This window comes from Lactuca virosa, chromosome 7 (assembly GCF_052849685.1).
Source record: "Lactuca virosa cultivar CGN04683 chromosome 7, Lactuca_virosa_CGN04683_v6, whole genome shotgun sequence".
NCBI classification, from domain to species: Eukaryota; Viridiplantae; Streptophyta; class Magnoliopsida; order Asterales; family Asteraceae; genus Lactuca; species Lactuca virosa.
This window is the reverse complement of record NC_136432.1, coordinates 289,063,676-289,084,249: the sequence shown is the minus strand read 5'-3', so window position 1 is coordinate 289,084,249 and position 20,574 is coordinate 289,063,676.

Genomic DNA, 20,574 nt, shown 5'->3' with positions numbered 1-20,574 from the left:
CTACAATGGGTTAGCAGAAAGGGTTGCAGGGTCGGATGGGGCGAGTAAAGGTTTCCTGACCATTCTTTATGGTCTCTACAATGGAATCAATTTGGATTATGGTTCACTAATCTGGTCACAACTGGTGCAGAGTCTCAACTCCTCATCCAAACATTCTGAGATTTCATGCGGTCGTTTCTGGACATTAGTCACTCACAGAGCCATTCAGACTTTTCAGATTCCTGTCATGGAGGGTGCTCTGCTGTCTTCTGTCGCTACTTTTCACATGGTCAAATTTATTGTAACTGGCCCTACAAAGTTCATATACATTGGTTCTATTCCTGAGTCAATGAGCCGCTGTGTCTCTAGTGAAAGTAGAGTAATGGAACATTACAGGAAATTGCCACCTTCAGGTCCACGCCAACTCACTCCTGAGATGAAGAGTGCTTTGGAGATTGCTGACAAACTTGCCAAGAGGGGGAAGAAACCGGAGAATAAGAAAGCCGAGACCGAAGGTCCCTCATCTCCTAAAAAGCATAAGGCTGATAAAGCTACACCTTCCTCTCCCAAAAAGAAAAAGGTCAAGAAGATGGCAAAGCGACTGAACGCACCGACGCCTTCTGCTACCAATGAAGAGGAGCAACCAGCCGATGAAGAAAAGGAAGTTCAACACGAACGTTCACCAAGGGGAAATACTCCTCCCCGATCTCCAACTCCTGAGGTACAGGTTCCTGTTCCTACTCCTCCTCCTTCTCCAAAACAAACCACAATACCAATCACTGTTGCTCCCATTCCACCACCTATCACTTCTCAACACACTCCTACCGCTCCACTACCACCACCAATATTTTCTCAAGCTACAACAACCACAACCACTGGACCTTCGGTGCGTGTCAACGTATCTAATACGGGGGCACATACCGTTGTCCTTGACACTCTTGTTACCACCGAACCTCTCTCACCATCACCTTCAACAGACTCTGAGCCTATTCTGGGAGGTGAAAACTTTGATTTTGACTCCACTTATTATAGTCCTTATCGACTTCCAAGTGAAGATGCTGATGATGCTCCGGTGACAAAGCTCCATTTACAAGATCTTCATGACAAGCTTGACAAGTTGATTGGTTCCTCAGCAACTTATTCCGAAGTTGTTTTAAAAGCTTTTCTTGATACTGCTCTTCAGCAATATACAGACTCAATTGATAAATCTACAAAGGTTGTGGATGCTTCCACATCTACCTGCAAGAAAGCAACAACAGAAGTAACAGATCTCGTTCATGAGTCAAAGATCTTTTTGGAATCACTCAAAGCCTATGCCGATTCCAATGCTACAAAGGTTAATGCTTCTGTTGATTCTCTCTCAAGTCCCTTCAAGAAGAGAATGCAAAATTTGATTCTGTTCAAACTGAGTTCCAAGCTGATCACACTTCTCTTCTCACTTCGGTCAACTCTCGCCTTGATAAGCTTCAGGCTGACCTGGGCACGGAAAAGAAGATTATGGACGAACTTGCTCAAAAGACTACACAAATTGAAGTCCAGTCATCTCATCTTTCTCAAGCCCAAACGGAAATTGCATCACTCAAGACTGAGCAGGCAGTTCTTAAAAGTTACACTGGGGATGTTCTCTCGATTCTCAGTAATCTTGTTAATGCTCATGATCCTGTTCTCACCCTTACTATCCGGAATCACTTGACTGTTAAACTTCTTCCTGCTATTCAGATATTGAGTCAGATTCAGGGTGTTACGGAGCCTGTGGTCACTCTGCAACAAGGGGGAGAAGCTGATCAAAATCCTCCAATTCCACCCAAAGTCATTAGCAAAACCGATCCAAAGGTTAATGTACCTTCGAGTTCTGGTGCACAGGAAAAACCGAAGAATGTTGTGGAAGATAGTGATGATGAAGAAGAAGAAACGATTGCTGAGGATTTAAAGATGAAGAAAAGGGATAAAGAGATTGATGAAAATTTGAGATTGGCCAGAGAGGAAGAAGAGAAAGAGCGAAAGCAAAAAGAAGATCAAGATGCTTTGGTTTGCAAGCAGGCTCTCTTTCCCCCTTGAACTCGGGAAATAGTAATCAAAGAAGCGATTGAGTCTCCCAACACTCACTGGCTGGAACCTGTTGCCTTGTTTGAATGTGAAAACACGAAGGATTCTCAATTTGACATGTCCATCACCTGTAGGGCATTCGTGTTCCATTGTTTTGATTCAACGGTTGAAGTTCCTTCTCCTCACCCACAGGTTAATCGAGATCTAATCGATTATTATCTTGAATTTGCCCAACCCCAATACTTGACATGGAGTGCTCAGAAAATAACCTCTATCAAGGTATTGAAACCCAATGCTACTGGAAAATTTATCAATGTGAAGTTCAAGGTGACCCGAGGTTCTGATAACTCGGTTCATATGATTTCATTAGCTGATCTTCCAAATCTGAACCCACACGATTGGATTCTGTTGTTCAATATTCTGCTTACTAATCAAGAGCAGTATGAGCCGATCCTCGATCACATTAAGATAATGTTGGGCTCCTACATCCATGAAGTTGCTAAGATGGATCAGGAGATTGCAAACGTTTTGAGAAAGAACCCTATTGTGAAGCCTATCGGGAAGCCGAGTGATCTAAATAAGATGAAATTGGGCAAGATAGATCCAGTTCATCACACTGTTATGTTCACTAGAAGCGAAGGTGAAAATTTCCTTTTCGCTCTTGTTGACAAACACCTGTTCTCCACTTCCTGCTTGGAGCATGTACTTGATATAACTCACAGGTTTAAACAGAACAGTGTCGGATAAGAAGAACTTCTCTGACATTCTTCGGTGGTATATAACTTTTCGTCACACTCTTTTGGCCGTTATATCGAAGGTTTTCAAGACAGTGAAGAAGTCTGCTCTTTCTCAACCGAACTAATCTCTCGCCTCTATTGACTCAAAGGGGGAGATTGTTGGGTCCAGAGTGTTGCGTCATATGGGCTTAATGTTGATATTTTGTTTACCCGGTTTGGGCCTGTCCAACCCAGGATATTCATTAGGGTTAGATTATATATTATGCATGCATGTATAGCTTTAAGGTAATCGTTCTCATTAATAGCTTTTGCATTGTAACCCTAGCACACCTCTACAGTCGAAGTTCTTCATCGAGCTCTTCTGAGGTGTGAGATATTAATCATTCGACACCATTTGATCCATTCTTGTGTTCTTTACTTGATTAATGTTGTTTTTCTGTTTAGAATCTATCAATCTATAGCGCATTATTCTCATCAGTAATGAACATACTATTTCTTGGAATAAAGATTTATATAGATAGATCCTCATAACTTAAAAGATTAAGTAAAATTGCATTAATTGTTAAGAATCTTAAAGAGCTTAAGATAATAGACTCTTAAAGAGTTATCTTATCAATACCACATGACATGATTTTGAGCATTCCTCAAAATCCTAGTATAATGTTTTAAACTAGATAATATTATTGTATTTTGTATGTTGTTGCAATTGGATTAATCATATATGTCATGATTATGCATGAAGGCCAGATATGTCATATGCTTAAAGCATGTCGAATAAATACCAGCATAATATGAGAATAAGTCATGGTATGATTTATAGAAACATTCTATAGTACTTGCAAGAACTAGAGGAATATTCCAAATCTACGGAGAATTTGAATGAAAGTTATGTTTAAGTTGTTATACATATGCTAAACATCCAAATAGATTAATATGATTCTCAATCACAATTCAGGGTGTCCTCATTTTTAAATGAAGGAGAAAGTTACATGGATAGTGGTTTCATGTAGATTTTAATTACAGTTACACATCAGAGTTAGAATACATTGTGATTTGGAGAAGCACATACAATGATGCTTAATGTATAGTTCATTATGACTATAAACAATCCCATTACATAAGTACTGATATCTAAGACATATTTAAGCATCTAGAGCATTCTCAAGAGTGTTCTCTATATACGAGTTATATATAAAACTGAAAATGTTGGTATTCGAAAGTTTATACAAATCAAGTTTGTCGAATCTACTAAACAAAGTTCCTTCATCGGCTAAAGCATGAAAGTCATGCTGGCGCTATAGTACATTGTTGTCCTAAGTGGATGTATTTTATTCAAATTTAGTATTTTGATATTGGAACAGTAAAAGCAACATATATTGTAATGAGTTGATATATTGGATATAGTCTTTCGTTAAATAATTGTTGTGTTCTATATTAGCATGTTTAATCCTTATATAACTTTGGTTATTCTAAATTTATAACATCTCAACTCCCAAGTATAATATTTATTTATGAGTAAGCGGAGCAACTCGACGAGTGGGTGCCCCAACTCGTCGAGTAGAGACGATTTGACCACGTGGGTTTTACAACCAACTCGACGAGTCAGAGAGACCAACTCGGCGAGTTGGCGTTGTGAGTGTGAAACCCTAATCTTCTAGATTTGTGTCCTATTTAAAGGGCCTTAAGCCCTCATTTCCGCCTCACCAGCCAACCAAATCGCCTGTGTGAAACCCTAATCGATCAGATTGATTTGTGTGTGAGAGAGAGAGAGAAATGTTAAATTGAGTGGTTTTGTGCATCTTTGGAAGGAGATTTGGAGAGCTTGGCGTGTTTGATCAAGGAGGGGATGTAGATCCAGAGTTCTGCAGTGATTAGCTTCAGTGCAAAGGTAAAAAGCTTCTATCTTGACCTTTCCTTTGTGAGATCTTAGTTTAGGGAGGTTTTTAGGGTTTTCTCCCATCCATCTTTTGACAATGAGTTATTTGAGCCTATCATGAGGTTGAAACCTCAAATCTGGACTGTAGGAGGACTTGAGAGCCCAAAGATTCGAGCTTTATTGAGCTAGAGACAAGCTTTTGTGCATTTAACCCTTGTTGGAGTTGGTATTGGAATTATGAGCCTAATATACCATGCATGAACGTAAAAGCTTGTAGCTTTACGTGACATTCGAGCCTTGGGATGCCAGATCTAGAGTTTGGAGTTGTAGATATGCCTTTAAACGTCTGAATGAGAATATAGACCGAATGGACTCGCCGAGTAAATGAGCTGACTCGACGAGTCGGCTAGGGTTTTCCCTGATGAGTCTGGACATGGTAACTCGACGAGTTGATGAGACAACTCGACGAGTTAAGTTGGATTTTCGTGGCATTTCAGAGGAAACGAGGGGACTTGACGAGTCACATAGATGCACTCGGCGAGTCGGGTCAACATGGACTGTTGACTCGAGTGTTGACTTCTGTTGACTTTAGGGTTTGGTCAAGACAGGGAGTATGGAGACCATGGAGGGGTAAAATGGTCTTTTACCCATTCCAAGAGTTAGAGAGATAAAGAATAGACTTGGGTTTACTTAGAATCATGAATGGAGTGTTAATTATAGATAATTATCATATGTGATAGGCGGAGGCTAGATCGGTGATAAGTGTGCGAGATTTATTTGCTTGACTACGAGGTGAATCTTCTCATTATACTTACCTTGAGTGGTAATTTATGTGTGACCGGAGGGTCTTATGTGCTTATATTGAGTATTGTGATATCCTGCATTATGTCTTTGTGATTTATGTTGTGTATTATACTGAGCTTCCTGAGTTAGGACCGGAGGGTCCACTCGAGTTGTGGGACCGGAGGGTTCCACTGAGACACATTGACCGGAGGGTCTTATTCGAGTATAGCCATGAGAGACTAATGAGATGTGTGTGGTATTTTGGGGAACTCACTAAGCTTCATGCTTACCGTGTTATGTGTTATGTGTTTCAGGTACTTCTCAGGATCACGGGAAGGCACCGATTTGATTGTGCACACGAGTTGGAGATATCTTTTGGAGGATCCTGGATTGTGATTTAATCAACTTATGAACATGTGATTTTGATAATTCGACATTTTTGGAAATTCTGAGATTGTGATAGTGAGATTAAATGTGATTTTTAAATGAAAATTTTGTTTGAAAATTTACTTTGTTACAAAATTTCCATAGTCGTTCATAGTTGTCGGAGCATGTATCAGGTAATACTAATATGAATGAATTGGTTGATTTTCATGGATATGAAAATAGCAAGAGCTTCTACCAACTTCATAGGTACTTGATTAGGAGAATAAGTATTGGACCTGACCTGCATCAAAATCACTTTGTGGATCGTAGTCATAAGTGTAGGAATTGTTGTGCTTTTACATGCTTTAACGTTGTTCCGTAAAAGGCAGTTGTAAGGGCCATCGTTGTGTATAACATGAACTACATGATGTGCGTATGTAGTTAAGACAATATTTTTTTTCCTCTTATTCATTGAGATTTAGATGTCTAAGGCCTTACTAAAAGTTGAACACTAAATGAGAATGATCGTGATCCATATCTCATGTTCAACATGATGTATGAGACAAAGGAATGACTGATACCACACCTTTAGTAAGAATTGCAAATTTGTGCTCCTGGAATTGATTGTTGATGAGATGGTAGCCTTCGTATGTTATTAGGGGAAGTAGCCCGTTGCGAGACGCCAACTACTGTCTATGTCAGTCTGTAATGAATCTTTTGTAAGTGGGAGATTGTTGGATCTATATGCTGAAAAATCATTATTGAGTGATATTGCTAATAACATATGATCCTATAGGGTCACGCCTTAATCAAGTTGGTACTTATTGAATATTTATTAAGTATTTAATTATAAATTCTACTCTTGTATTTAAATGGAAAATTATTGTTGTTTTATGAAAATAATAATAAAAGAAACAACAAACTAGTTATTATATCATATGGTATCATTAAATAAGTCATGTACAAAGTTTTGTACACTTTGGCTAACCATGACTTAACTAGTTAGTTGGTCTTATTTGGCTCGAAAAACTAGAAGACAGTTTTTGTCTTCTGTTGACTCCATGGCCGAAAATCACACAAGCAAGTGAGATTGATTGTATAGCTTACTTCTCTTGTCCCTCATGCACTTTATACTTTATATTACTTTAGAGTATTTTAATGGTTTGACCTTACCTTGCATGGGAGTATAGAAGGATTTCTTATGTATGAGAAATTGGCTAGTTTTCGGTCCTCCTTCTCCCTTAAAAGTCGTGGCTTTTTCGCTTGGAGAAATACTCTATCTTTTGAAGTTTTTTGTTGTAATTTGGAGCTTCCCTTTATGTATTCCTTTAGTGCTTATTTGTTAAGTGCTTAATGGATTAAAGAACAAAGTATTACAAGAAGGAACTAGCATTCCAAGTATCTTATTCTTGATGGTGGATACTAGTAGAGAAGATCATCCTCTTTGATCTTTCTATCTTCATCAACACCTCAAATCCAAGTGGGTTCAAATGCTCCAAATGTTGTCATTCTAAGACACCCTATGGTTGGTTTTTATATTATTCTAGCCTCTATAAAAGGATCCTTGGTGGTTTTGTTTTTGAAATATAATCGATAATAATGTTGTTATTTTTTAAAGATTCTGTTGTGGTTTTTATGAAAAACACTCTTATATTTTGTGTCAAATCCCATCAGGACTTTGTGACTTACTCAATTTGACAGTATCGTGAATGGGAAAATCCCCTTTTCTTGGAGTTCTTCATATTGAAAAGCTTCAATATTTTTTCCAAGTATGTATTCTGGCTAAGTCCAATATGACGGTTCTTTCTATCCCTCAAAATTCTTATCTCAAGAATATAGATCACTTTCCCTAGATCCTTCAAAGAGAAACACTTCCCAAGCCAATATTTCACTTTTTGCTAGGTTGGGATGTTGTTTCCTATAAGAAGTATGTCATGAACATACAACACTAGGAATGTTACTATACTCCCACTATATTTTACACATATACATGACTCCTCCTCACTCCTAGAGAATCCAAACTCTTTGACTTTCTCGTAGAATTAAAGATTCCAGCTGTGAGACGTTTGCTTTAATCCGTAAATGAATTTCTCAAGCTTACACACTCTATCAGGATACTTGGCATGTACAAAACCTTCTAGTTGACTCACGTAGCCATCCTCAGTTAACTTCCCATTTATGAAGGCACTTTTGACATCCATTTGACATACCTCATAATCATAAAAGCCAGCTATGGCAAGCATAATCCTGATCGACTTGATCTTAGCCACTGGTGAGAAGGTCTGATCACATTCTACCCCTCGGGTTTGAGTAAATCCCTTCGTAACCAGTCGAGCCTTAAACGTGTGTAGATTTCCATCCATGTTGTTCTTTTTCTTGAAGATCCATTTGCAACCTACTGTCTTTCGACCAGGTTCATGATCAACCAAGTTCCATACTTGGTTATCATACATGGACTAAATATCGTTGTCCATTGCCTCCTTCCATTTTGCAACCCCAGGGCTTGACATCACTTCCTTGTAGTTAGCAGGTTCATCCAAATTCACCAGTGTTCTATCACCAAAGAACATGCCCTTGTCTACAGTTATATGAAAACCATAGAACTTAGTTGTCATGCTAAACCTACTGGACCGACGAAGAGGTAATGAATTGTTAATGGGCTCAACAGGAGTCTCATCCTCTGGTTGAGAGTTAGTGTCACTTAAAATTCCTTCATTGGATGACTCTAATATTTCTTCCAGATCAATAACAGTCCCACTGTCCTTTTTGAATATAATCTCTCTCTCTCTCTCTCTCTCTCTCTCTCTCTCTCGAGAAAGACTCTTCTTCGAGCTAAAAAGGCCACATTTTCACTAGGTATGTAGAACAAGTATCCAAATTTTTTTTGGATAGCCAATGAAAACACACTTCTCGGCTCTGGGTTCAAGTTTGTCGTGATTTTATTCTATTACAAGAGCTTCACCACCCCAGACCTTGATATGTGTGAGTGAGGGTGCTTTCCCTATCCACATCTCATGAGGTGTTTTGGCAACCTTCTTAGTGGGAACACGATTTAGGATATGAGCAGTTGTTTCTAAAGCATACCCACAGAAAGATATTGGAAGCGAAGCTCAACTCATCATGGAATGAACCATATCATGTAAGGTTTGATTATGCTTCTTAGCTACACCATTAAGTTGTGGTGTTATGGGAGGAGTCAATTGTGAAACAATTCCACATTCCTTTAGATAGTCATGGAACTCGATACTAAGATACTCTCCACCTCTGTCAGATCGAAGTATCTTTTTCTTCCTACACAATTGATTCTCAACCTCATGCTTAAACTCTTTCAACCTTTCAAAGGTTTCCGATTGATGTTTGATTAAGTAGATATACCCATATATGTTGTAATCATCCATAAATTTCACGTAGTATCAATTAGCATCCATTGTGGAAGATATGAAGAGCACACATACATCAGTACGGATAAGGTCCAACAATCCTCCACCTCTTTCGCATGTTCCAGTGAAAGGTGATTTTGTCATCTTGCCCAAAATACAAGACTTGCATTCATCATATAACCTTAATTCAAATGATTCCAACACTCCATGCTTTGGAGTTGGGCGATGCGTTTCTTGTTAATGTGTCCAAGACAAAAATGCCACAAACATGCTTTGTCTACACCATCAGATGAATCAATATGGAATACACTATTACCTATGTTATCAACACATGTCACTGTTTCATACACACCATTACAAGGTAACGTTTTGAATATAAAAACACCATTTCTATAAAACTGTTGAGAGAAAAACTTTTGAGAAACACTTGAACAAACGTTAGTACAAGTTATATATTGCAAAATGATGTTAATCTCAAAGGATCATAAATCTCAACAATAATAAGTTAGAGTTGTTAGATTTGTTAGATGTGGAAATGTAATTGCGAAAATTAAAGAAATTGTAAATGACAACAAGTTATATATCAAGTAAACACTAAGTTGATTCTTAACAAGGTTTGCATTCAAACCAAGTTAGTATATGTGATCAGCTTGAAGTGAATGAAGTCACGAGGACTTGATCCAAAGGAGAGTTTGAGAGTTCGATCTTAATATATGAATGTAAGTTCACAAAGATCTTAGAAGGTAAGAATAGAGAGAGTAATTCAGATGGAGATATATTCAGAGATAAGAGTGGTGTTTCATTCAGAAGCGGAGTACTCTATTTATAGAGTTCCAAGAAATTACATGAGAAATAAACAAAGACTAAAGTTCTGATAGAAGTGTCCATACAAGGTACACTGGACAATACAATGTAAACAGAAAAAGTTAAAATGCTAAGTCTTTGTTGTTGATGACACTGCGGAGGACAGAGACTGATTGCGGTTGGGAGATCATTGTGGTTATTGATGAGACTTCGGATAGACAAGTTAAATAGGGTCACTTTCATGTTTCAACAAAAACAAAATTGAACCATCATCATTATCAAATGAATATTTAAAACCTTGTCTGAACAATGCATGAAATGAAATAATGTTTCTTGACATTTCTGACGAATAACATCAATTAATCAAATCAACCCAAACACCACTATCTAGCACAATCCCATACGTCCCAATCTTGGTAATAGGTGAAGAACGCCTATTCCTAATGACCAGGTTCAACTTCACATGCTCCACTTCCTCACTTTCTTTTAGCCTCTGCATATCAGAACAAATGTGAAAACCACATCCGGTATCAAGGACCCATGAATGAGAAAGTTGTGTGTTATTGATATGAATATTGTATGTACCTGATGAGGAGCCAGATGGATTAATCTTCATCTCTTTCAAATCTTGAAGGTACTTTGGGCAGATTCTTCTCCAATGCCTTTTTTCGCCACAATGAAAGCAAGTGGCCTCATGTGGATCACTAACATCAGGAACATCAAAGTTGGGCTTTGTTTTTGAACCATTGCCAGACGCTCCAGCATGGGACTTGCGTTTCCAGTTTTATTGAGAGGAAGCCTTCCTCTTCTTAACTCTGTTCTGCCTAATGGCTAGAACAGGAGCACTTGTCACAGAAGGGACATCATTTTTCTTCATCCCTGATTCAGCAGTCTGCAAACAAGTTATGGATTTGGGTCAATGTCGTTTCCGTGTTGCTCAAATGATAAGTTAGGATGAACTGATCATAACTAGGAGGCAAAGAGTTAAGGACCATATCAATGGCCAACTCTTGGTCAACGACACATTGAGATTTTCTAACCACTCCACATATCTCTGCATTCTTTGCACATGAGCGCAAGCATAGTCTTCTTCCTTCAACTTGCATGCCATGAGAGACTTAACCACTTCATAGCATTCATGTCTTGTTTTCTTGTGAAACTTTTCATCAAGACCATGGCTCATTTCGTATGGCCAGTAGTCCTCGTAGAACTTGTAGAGTTCTGGCACCATGGTTGCAACCATGATGCATGCGACTTTAGTGGCATCGTCATGATGTTTGTTATAGAATGCAATTTCATCAGGAGTAGCATTTGTTTCGTGGATTTAAACAAGAGGCTTCTAGAGAACATACTCTTTTTTCTCGTATCGAAGAGTCATCTTCAGATTTCTCTCATCCAATCCATGTAATTAGGACCGGTTAGCTTCTCTTTTGATAGGATGACAAGAGACGAAGTTGGAGTTTTGAGTAGAGGTTTCAGCAGCACGACCATCACCGTTTCCAAACATCTATAATAAGAAAGATAATTTTAATTAGTTGATATCATTCCTTAATACTTTAACCCAATTTAATATTTAAGGCTAGGATCCAAAATACAAATAGAAATTAAGAAGAAGGATGTCGCATTCTAATTAAGAATTTATTATAGGTGGTAAACGATTCACCAATTTTAATCTTATGAAATTCCTAGATCATTTGAGATTCATTGAATCATATCAATGACATATTTAATCTTGGATTATGCTATTTAATTTTGTGACTGGGATACCGATAATGATAAACAAGATGTGAATAACCATGCAAACCCGCTCGATAACCTCGATGTCATTTATCATCTCAAATTGATGTGCCCGTAAACCATACACGCTCCATCAATAATGATAATTTTCGAGTTGTCCCATCATCTCAACTTTATAGTCCCAATTTAGTGTGACAGTTAGCCACACACACTCCACTAATGACTTATAAAGAATGATGTGCATTTTCATGGATTAACATACATTTCACATTTTTTCCTAAAGTAACTAGAGTGAGAGTTTTAAAAGACGGCTCTAATAATTTATATCATTATACTTTTAATGAGATTATGTCCTATCGAACCCGTTTGGCTAATGACCCTCCACCACACATGAGAGAGGTGGGTGAAAAGGATACCAATTCAACGGTCATTTTATAAGTCGTTTCCTTATACCCTTTTTATAACACGGTTTCATGAATGAGACCTACTATTGATTCAACTGACTTTTGTTATACATATAGTAATTAATCTTTTAATATATATATATATATATATATATATATATATATATATATAAAAGGATGTATTTTAAAACATTTGAAAATACAAGGTTTAAAATTAATTATCTAAATTAACCGATTAATCATTAAGCATTTAAAATATTTAAAATTAATTATTTAATCAATTAATTAATTAATCATTTAAACCAATTATCGATTTAATATTTATCTTTAAATTAATCAGTTAATTAAATTATTATTAAAATCCTTAAGGATAATTCAAACAAAATTATATTTCATGTTCATCTCCTCAAAATCTAAATTAGGGTTTTAAACATATCCTTTGAACAAAATCATATTTTGACAGTTTCAAAGTAGATAATTACTAAAAATTAAACAAATAATCAAATTAGTTTTGCCATCCAGAAAGGGCTAGCGGCGCAGCTTGTTGCCCGTTTACCTTCAATCGATATGTATTGATCTATATTTTTCTAATATATATATATATATATATATATATATATATATATATATATATATATATATATATAAATGGTATTGAATCGATACCATGAGATACAAAATAAATTAGGCAGATAAAGGCATGAAATCCAAAAAAACAGAAAGGCATATTGTGTCCTTAACAAAAATTATGATCGATTCAGCTCATGTGCAATCAACTTGTGATACTAGGCTCTGATACCACTGATATGTTTAATAGGTTAGAACAAAACATGTATAATGCGGAAAATCACTAAACAATAAAGAAGGGTACATGCAACCTATAAGGATCTATGTCTTCACAAAATTAGGCAACATACTTTGAACATCATAAACCTTAAAAGAAACCTACTGAAATAGAAATTCAAGAGTAAAGGTTTAGATACCTTTGATTTATTATTGCAAATGAATCCATGATCGTTCCATTGCACTTCAGAAAGCCTAGCCCCAAAAAGTTTAGTGCCTCTAATGGGTTGTACCAAAACCCTGGCAACTAGAAGACAAGATGAGAGAGGAGAGGGCTGAGCAAAATTCCGGCTCTTCTAAAGGGTGTGTAGTTGAAAAAAATAGGGATCCTCAGGGGTCCGATTTATAGCTGATATGAAAACCCTAGAAACCCTAATTTGAAATAAAATAATATTATTTCAAATCTGGTATTTATCTAGCTTCCTATTTATCCAAAAGGAATATTGTGGATCCTCTTTTGATCCTCCCAAAACCGTCCAGAACATTGGAAGGTTCTGGAATCCCCTCTTGTTCAACTATTGAATAATTACAGCTTAGTCCTTGGACTATCAATTAATCTAATTGGCCCCAAAGTTAATTCAAATTAATTTTTGATTAATTATCAATATTTCCAATTAATATATTAATCACACAATATATTAAAAAATCATTTAATACAATTTATTAATCATATAATAAATCAATAAATTAAACTCTATCTCTCTCTCTCTCCAAATGTCATCCTATTCAGTTACTAGTTGTGAGGGCAACCCAAAAAGGACTTTGCTTCTGATTCAAGTATATACAAATTTAGTTATGAGCTTAGATACCTTAATCCAACAATATATACATCAAAACTATTGGGTGCAATGTAGTCTTCATTGTATTGTACGTTAATGACATACTGCTAATGGGAAACGATGTTCCAAATTTTACTTGTGTAAAATCTTGTCTTGGGAAATGGGGAATTTGGTTTTTATAAAGGACATAGTAGATGAAACATATATCTTACGTTTAAAGTTCTATAGAGATATATCTAGATGCCTCACTTGGGTTAATCTGTAGCACATACATAAACAAGGTCTTGAAGAGATTCAAGATACGGGACTCAAAGAAAGGGTTCATACCTAATTACCTATGCAACATATTTCTATATTAATTAGAGCTTAGTCTCCTAAAAGATTGATGAACTTGAAAGAATGAGTGGAGTCCCATAGTACACAGCAGTGGGATTCCTCATGTATGTGATGATATGTATGAGGCCTGATGTGGAATATGCCTTCACCATGATGAGTCGATATCAGACCAATCACAAAGAAGACCATCATATCGTTGTCAAGAGCATTCTAAAGTATTTAATAAGAACAAAAAATATGTTCTTGATATATAGCAGTGAAGGAGAGCATAAAATAAAGGGTTATATTGATGCAATATTTCAAATCAATAGAGACGATTCATGCTCATAGTCGGGATTCATTTTCTTACAAAAATATATTAGCGGTAACTTAGAGGAGTTCCATGTATGATACCATAGTTGCTTCAACAACAGAGTTTGAGTATATTATAACTAATGAAGCAGATAAAGAAGATATATGTATGAAGAAGTTCATCAGAGATCTTGGTGTTGTTCCTAATGGAGAAGATCCTACAAAGATTTACTATGATAATTGGGGTATATTTTCTTTGACTAAATGACCCGAATCACATAAGCACGCATGATATATACTCATGATATATTATTATATTCGGAAGGTTTTTGAAAGTACAGACATTATAGTTACAAGAGATACTTCGGAAGGGAAGTTGGTTGTCAATTCATCAACTTGTTTCCCCAGACAAAGTGTGATTGTGACACTGGGTCTATTAGAATTAGATTTTCATATGAATCAGTTTAATTCACTAGTTAATTTGATGTAACATAACTCATATAATTTGGAATTTTATTGATGCAATGATTATTATTTTTAGATCTTAATATAAGCTAGAGGATTAATTACTTTCGTTAATTACTTTATGTGTTCTATTTACATGTTTACTAACTTCCTTGAATATAAATTCATAATCTCATAATCACACATTCGTTATAGGAAGGAAGTAGTGAATTAAGGCTAATAAGAAGTATTAGTAGATTCCATAAAGATGGATATATCATAGATATGTGACTAACACTCACATGTACTTGATAGATATCAAGTGTTGGAGTAACCCACACTTAGAGCTTCCTTCATAGAAATATGTCATAAGTGATTATAAGATGGTCATATTTTATGTCCTCGGATCATAGATACATATGATTTACTCATATTTTGTTATGCTTTTGCGTACTTCAATGTTGTCTGTAAATGAAAACTATATAAGGTACGCTTAGGTATGATATGTCCAATGGGTAAAGGTCTGTGTAGTCTTTTTTGATTTTTTTTTATTGTAATCTATGGTATAAGTGATACCCCTGGCTCCCTCGATCATCTGGAAATGACAATAAATATATACATATACTTGGAATAAATTGATATGACTCAATTTTGTAGTGTGTCTTTTGGGTCACCATGAATCTTTATAAAAAACAAAATCTTAAAAGTTTGATTGACGACTCTCCATTTCTTACATCCATCATCATATCTTGAATAAAAAGATGTCTGACCACTTAATTTACTTGATCATACCTAAGGATATAGATCTTCATACTTGTCCAAGAAGACATACCATGTGTATTTTGTACTTTAGCTATACGGTTGGTGTGACGTGTGCAAGTGGGATCTGTTGGAGATATGTATACTGAAAAAAACAATTTAGTGACATACGTAATAAACATGGTCCCATTGGGTTATACACTTGGATCAAATCGAAAAGCAAGAGCAAGTTAAATATAAGGATTTTTTTTATTCATTAACTATTAATGAATTAACTAGAAATTAAGTAGTGTGGCCTTTCATATAATAAAAGCTTAAGTTTTATATTATGGTATGGTTAGCATAAATGAGTAAAAATAGAGACAAAAAAAGACTCCTAGGATATGGGCATTATATAAGGCATTGAAGACCAAAGGAGACTCACAAGCTCGCAACATAAAAATTAATCCTTCTCCCACTCCTTTATATTTCATTCAAAGGTACAAAGAAGAAACATGAAAGCGTTTTAGAGAGTTGTTTTTGCACAAAGTGAAACACCTGATTCAAGGTACTTTTCATATTTGACCCTTGGTGTGTAAATATTCTGCAGATTTGGTCCCTAAGGGGCAGCTTTGCAATTCTTAAAAATCTGGGAGTACACTGGGCGTACTTCTCATGTGCGGGGCGTACGCACCCAGGAGACAAACCCTAAATTTTAGGGTTTTGACCATATTTAAACAACATTATGACCCATGATCCTCTCATTCTCATCCTCCATTGCCCTTTGAGTCCCATTTCAAAACCATATCCCCTCTTGCGAAGATTTGACTCTCTTGTGTGTGTTTTTAGTGTGTGTTGGTGAGATTGGAGGAAGAAGAGCTTGGAAGAAGGAGCCTTGATTAAAGGAGAACTTGAAGATCCAGATTTCACACATCATTTCCACCTTTATTGAGGTATAAATCTTGGAACTTGCTCCTTGTATGCTTAGATCTAGTCTTTATGAAGTTTTGGTCCCTTTTTGGTCCTATGATCAGATCTAGTGGGTTTCTTCCACTACAAAAATTAGGAGTAGCTTCTCTTGATTTTTCTGAGGTCCCTAGTCCATAAAGTTAGCATCTTGATAATTGTCGATCAACCATACATGTGTTTAGGTCCATTTAGTGATAGTAGAATGCTAAAAGTAAGGTTTGGGTTCTTTTGAGCCATGCAAACAATCCAAGTTCATGGTTTATGGTTTAAGAAGTTCCATAAGGCTTAGATCTGAAGTTTGGACAAAAAGGTCTTAAGGGAATAAGACCCTAAGTTGGATTTTGGGACTCTGGCCAGTATGTTGGGCGTACTATGTAGTACGATGTGCGTACTGGGTTAGCAGGCTGTATATTTGGGTCAACACGCGTACGAGGTGCGTACGAAGAGTACGCAGGGCGTACACTGTGTTTAGGCTTCTTTCGTTTTGGGCCTTATTTTGGACTTGGACTCCCTTTGGACTTTAGACCTTAGCTGGATTTTGGGCTTTGTATCTGTTGGGTCATAGTTGGACCTTAAGTTTATAAGTTGGACCATTATTGGGCCTTGGACCACTATAGAGTTATTGGGCCAAGCTAGTTGGGCCCAATAAGGGAAAAAGTATAATAGACTTTTCCCCTAGAGGCTGAGGGTGTTGGGTCGAGGACCCGGTTATGAATTTTGACCAAATTATTAATTAGGGTATCGTTTGATTGTTTAGCACGGGGATTTCCCAGAACAACAGTCCGAGCATTTATATGATTTTCAACAGTTTGAGGTGAGTCTCCTCAATGTGCTTGGCGGGTCGAAGGCACCAATATCGGCCCATGATTTGTAATGATTAGGATGCTAGTTGTCTGTGTGACTCTTGCATGATCAGTATGTGATATGTATATCGGGCGGGGTCCGATGCCAGGCGGGGCCTGCTGAGTGTATTGTATGCTATTTATCATAGTGATTCCTGCGTCTATTTTATGTATATATATGAATATCGGGCGGGGTCTGATGAATGTGATGGGGCAGGTCCATTCAATGTTACTGACAAATCTGTTCCGAGTGAAGCTCAATGTCGGGCGGGGCCCGATGCTTGTTGGGCATTGCCCATTGTACGTTTGATATGTATGGTATGTAGTATTCTGGTGAACTCACTAAGCTTCAGTTTATGTTTCAGGTACTTCTGGATCGAAGGGGAAGAGCTCGGGATGATCGCATCGCACACACCACAACTTCCATTTATTCGACTCTGATGTCTTGAGATGATTGATTGATATACTTTGATTTTCTTTTATGATTTTATGAACACATTTTGGATGATGGTTTTATTATTATAAAAATTAAATTTTTGGTCTTAAACTTTGGGACGTTATAAGTTGGTATTAGAGCTTTGGTTTGAGGGATTCAGGCACACTCTCAGGTGTTTCTGAACTCAAACTGAAGATTTGGTAGATTTTTCATAAAAGGAATGTTTTATAAAAAGAGTTTTCTAACAAAAGAAAGGGGTGTGTTGCATGCAATAGACCGAGCTCAAGTAAGTTTTCCCAAAATACCCACACATGTTTTATGTTAGACATTAAATTGTGAATATGTGAATCGCATGCTAGATTAGGGATAAGGATCTGCTTATGATTGCATGATAGAATGCTAGGAGAGATGCATTTGTATGCCTAATGTATGAGCTTGTAGACTTTCATTCTAGTACTGATCAGTCAGTGATAGGATGGCATGATTAGGTTATGCTTGATTCTGATTACTCGATGCTCGAATGCTGCTTGCTTTGTGATTTTAGGAGTTCCCATTAACTTCAGCTAACTAGTAAGCGGATATGCTAAGTTACATATTTTTTAGACTAGATAATTTTAGAAGGTTAGGTTTTAACTCTATTGCGAAGCTATAGTTTGAGTCCAGCCGTTGTAGTGTGAGACCTTTCATTCGAAGAATTATCTAGTGTCAGTGACATGTAATTGTATTCGTGAGCTAGTTATAGGGTGTTAGGGGGAGTTCCTTCTGCAACTGTTGATGGAGAGTAGTGTGGGGGTTGTCCTACGAAGACCTAGGAGGTGATTCGGTGCTGAGAGCCTTGTCATATTGGGAATTTATGGTTTGAGAAGGAAGTGATCTGGAGGACTCGGGGCAATCCTTGAGGAAAGTATGGATAGATGTGGAAGGTAGTATGGGCTCGTACTACTAGAAGCAGAGGATCCGTACTTGAGTCAAGGAAAGTTGCGATGATACCAAGAAGGTTGTAGAGTATGGGATACCTCGATGTGTGTGTGTGTGTGTATATATATATATATATATATATATGTGTGTGTGTGTGTGTGTGTGTGTGTTTGTGTGTTCTGATGGTTTGAATGGTCTATTTTTAGTATGGTGGTTACTCGAGGAGGATCTGGTAGTGGTTCTGGTGCCGGTGAGGGTTCAGGTTCGGCCTCTGAGGCCGGACATTTGGATGATCGAATTCGGAGTTCTTTTCATCAGAGATTACCCGCAACATTTTAGAGCAGACTGATGTAATCTTTGGTACGATCAAGGAGGGTATCATGGAGATTCTGTGTGAGTGCATGGCCGCTTTTCGTTTTGACATGGTGGCGATGATAGGAGCATGCACTTTGACTTTCCGCGAGTTCCGGGAATGTTGAGCCCCAAAGTTCTTCAGGAAGAAGGACCCGATTATGAGCATGCGTTGGTTGGCAGATGTCGGGAACGCCTTCCGATCTAGCATTTGTCCTGAGGAGGCGAAGGTCCAACATGAATCCTGTCTTCTGAAGGATAGAGCTCGAGACTGGTACGAAGAGGTTCGGCGCGGTTTAGGATGCGCCGCAATTGAGTCGGTGACTTGGGAGGATTTTGTGACGAGATTTCAGGCTTAGTTCGCACCTATAATTGAGGTCCAGCAGTTGGCGAGGGAGTTGCAGAACCATCTCCAGACTACTAAGATGGTAGTAGAGATCACTGCTATGTTCTGTGAGAGGGGATACTGGTTTCGCAGTATGTGGCGGACGAGGAGATGAAGAAAGCGAGGTACCACAAGATGTTGAGGAGCGATATCCGACTGTTTGTGAGAAAATCTAGTTGCAGGACACTAGAAGATATGATAGTGCGAGCCAGGGAGAGGGATATTGACATGGAGATGGAGAGGAAGAGGAAGTCGGATCAGGTTTAGAGTTCAGGGGGTTCGGGAAAGAGGCCCATGGTTTTTGACTCGATGTCGAGGGGCCAGCAGTGTCGGGGCCACTGCGGTAAGTTCGGCAAGACGAACGATGTGGCGTGCAGGATGGGTGGTTCTGGCTTCTTCAAGTGCGGCAAGACGGGTCATTTCAGCAGGGATTCCACTACCACCACCACCATCCAAGTATCTAATCTGATTTGCTTTCATTGCAATCAGAGGGGCCATAAGAAGGCTAATTGCCCGAGTTTAGCAGCAGCGGGACCAATTGCAACACCCGCTCCGGTAACCTTGCTGATTACAGATGGCCAATGAGGCAAGGTGGAGGCGCCTGTTGTGAGGAGCAGGGATTTCCAACTGACATCCGAGGAGGCTCGTGCAACACCTGATGTGGTGACAGGTATGTATCTCTCTTTATCTCTTTAATTATGTTGATTTTCAGCTTATATTTGTGTGTTTAGTTTTAGGGTTGTTCCTTGTGAACGGTATCTTTTCTTTGGTATTGTTTGATTCGGGGGCTACCCGATCCTTTTCTTCTCTTGCCCTCAGCAGCAAGAGGTTTTCCGATGCTCCAGGGGAGCTGGATTGTACACTAGAGGTTGAGATTGCTGATGATCGTCCGGTGTGAGTTTTGAGGGTTCATCGGGGTTGTGTCCTGGAGTTTTTCAGCAAGCGGTATCCGATCGATTTGGTTCCTATTCCCCTGCATGAGAGTATGGTTATAGTGGGGATGGATTGGATGAGCCCCAATGGGGCAATGATTGATTACGAGCAGCATTAGGTGCATATACGGGCTCCAAGTGGGGGAGAGTTGGTGATTCAGGGCGAGGGTGTTCAACGTATGCCGATTTTATGTTCAA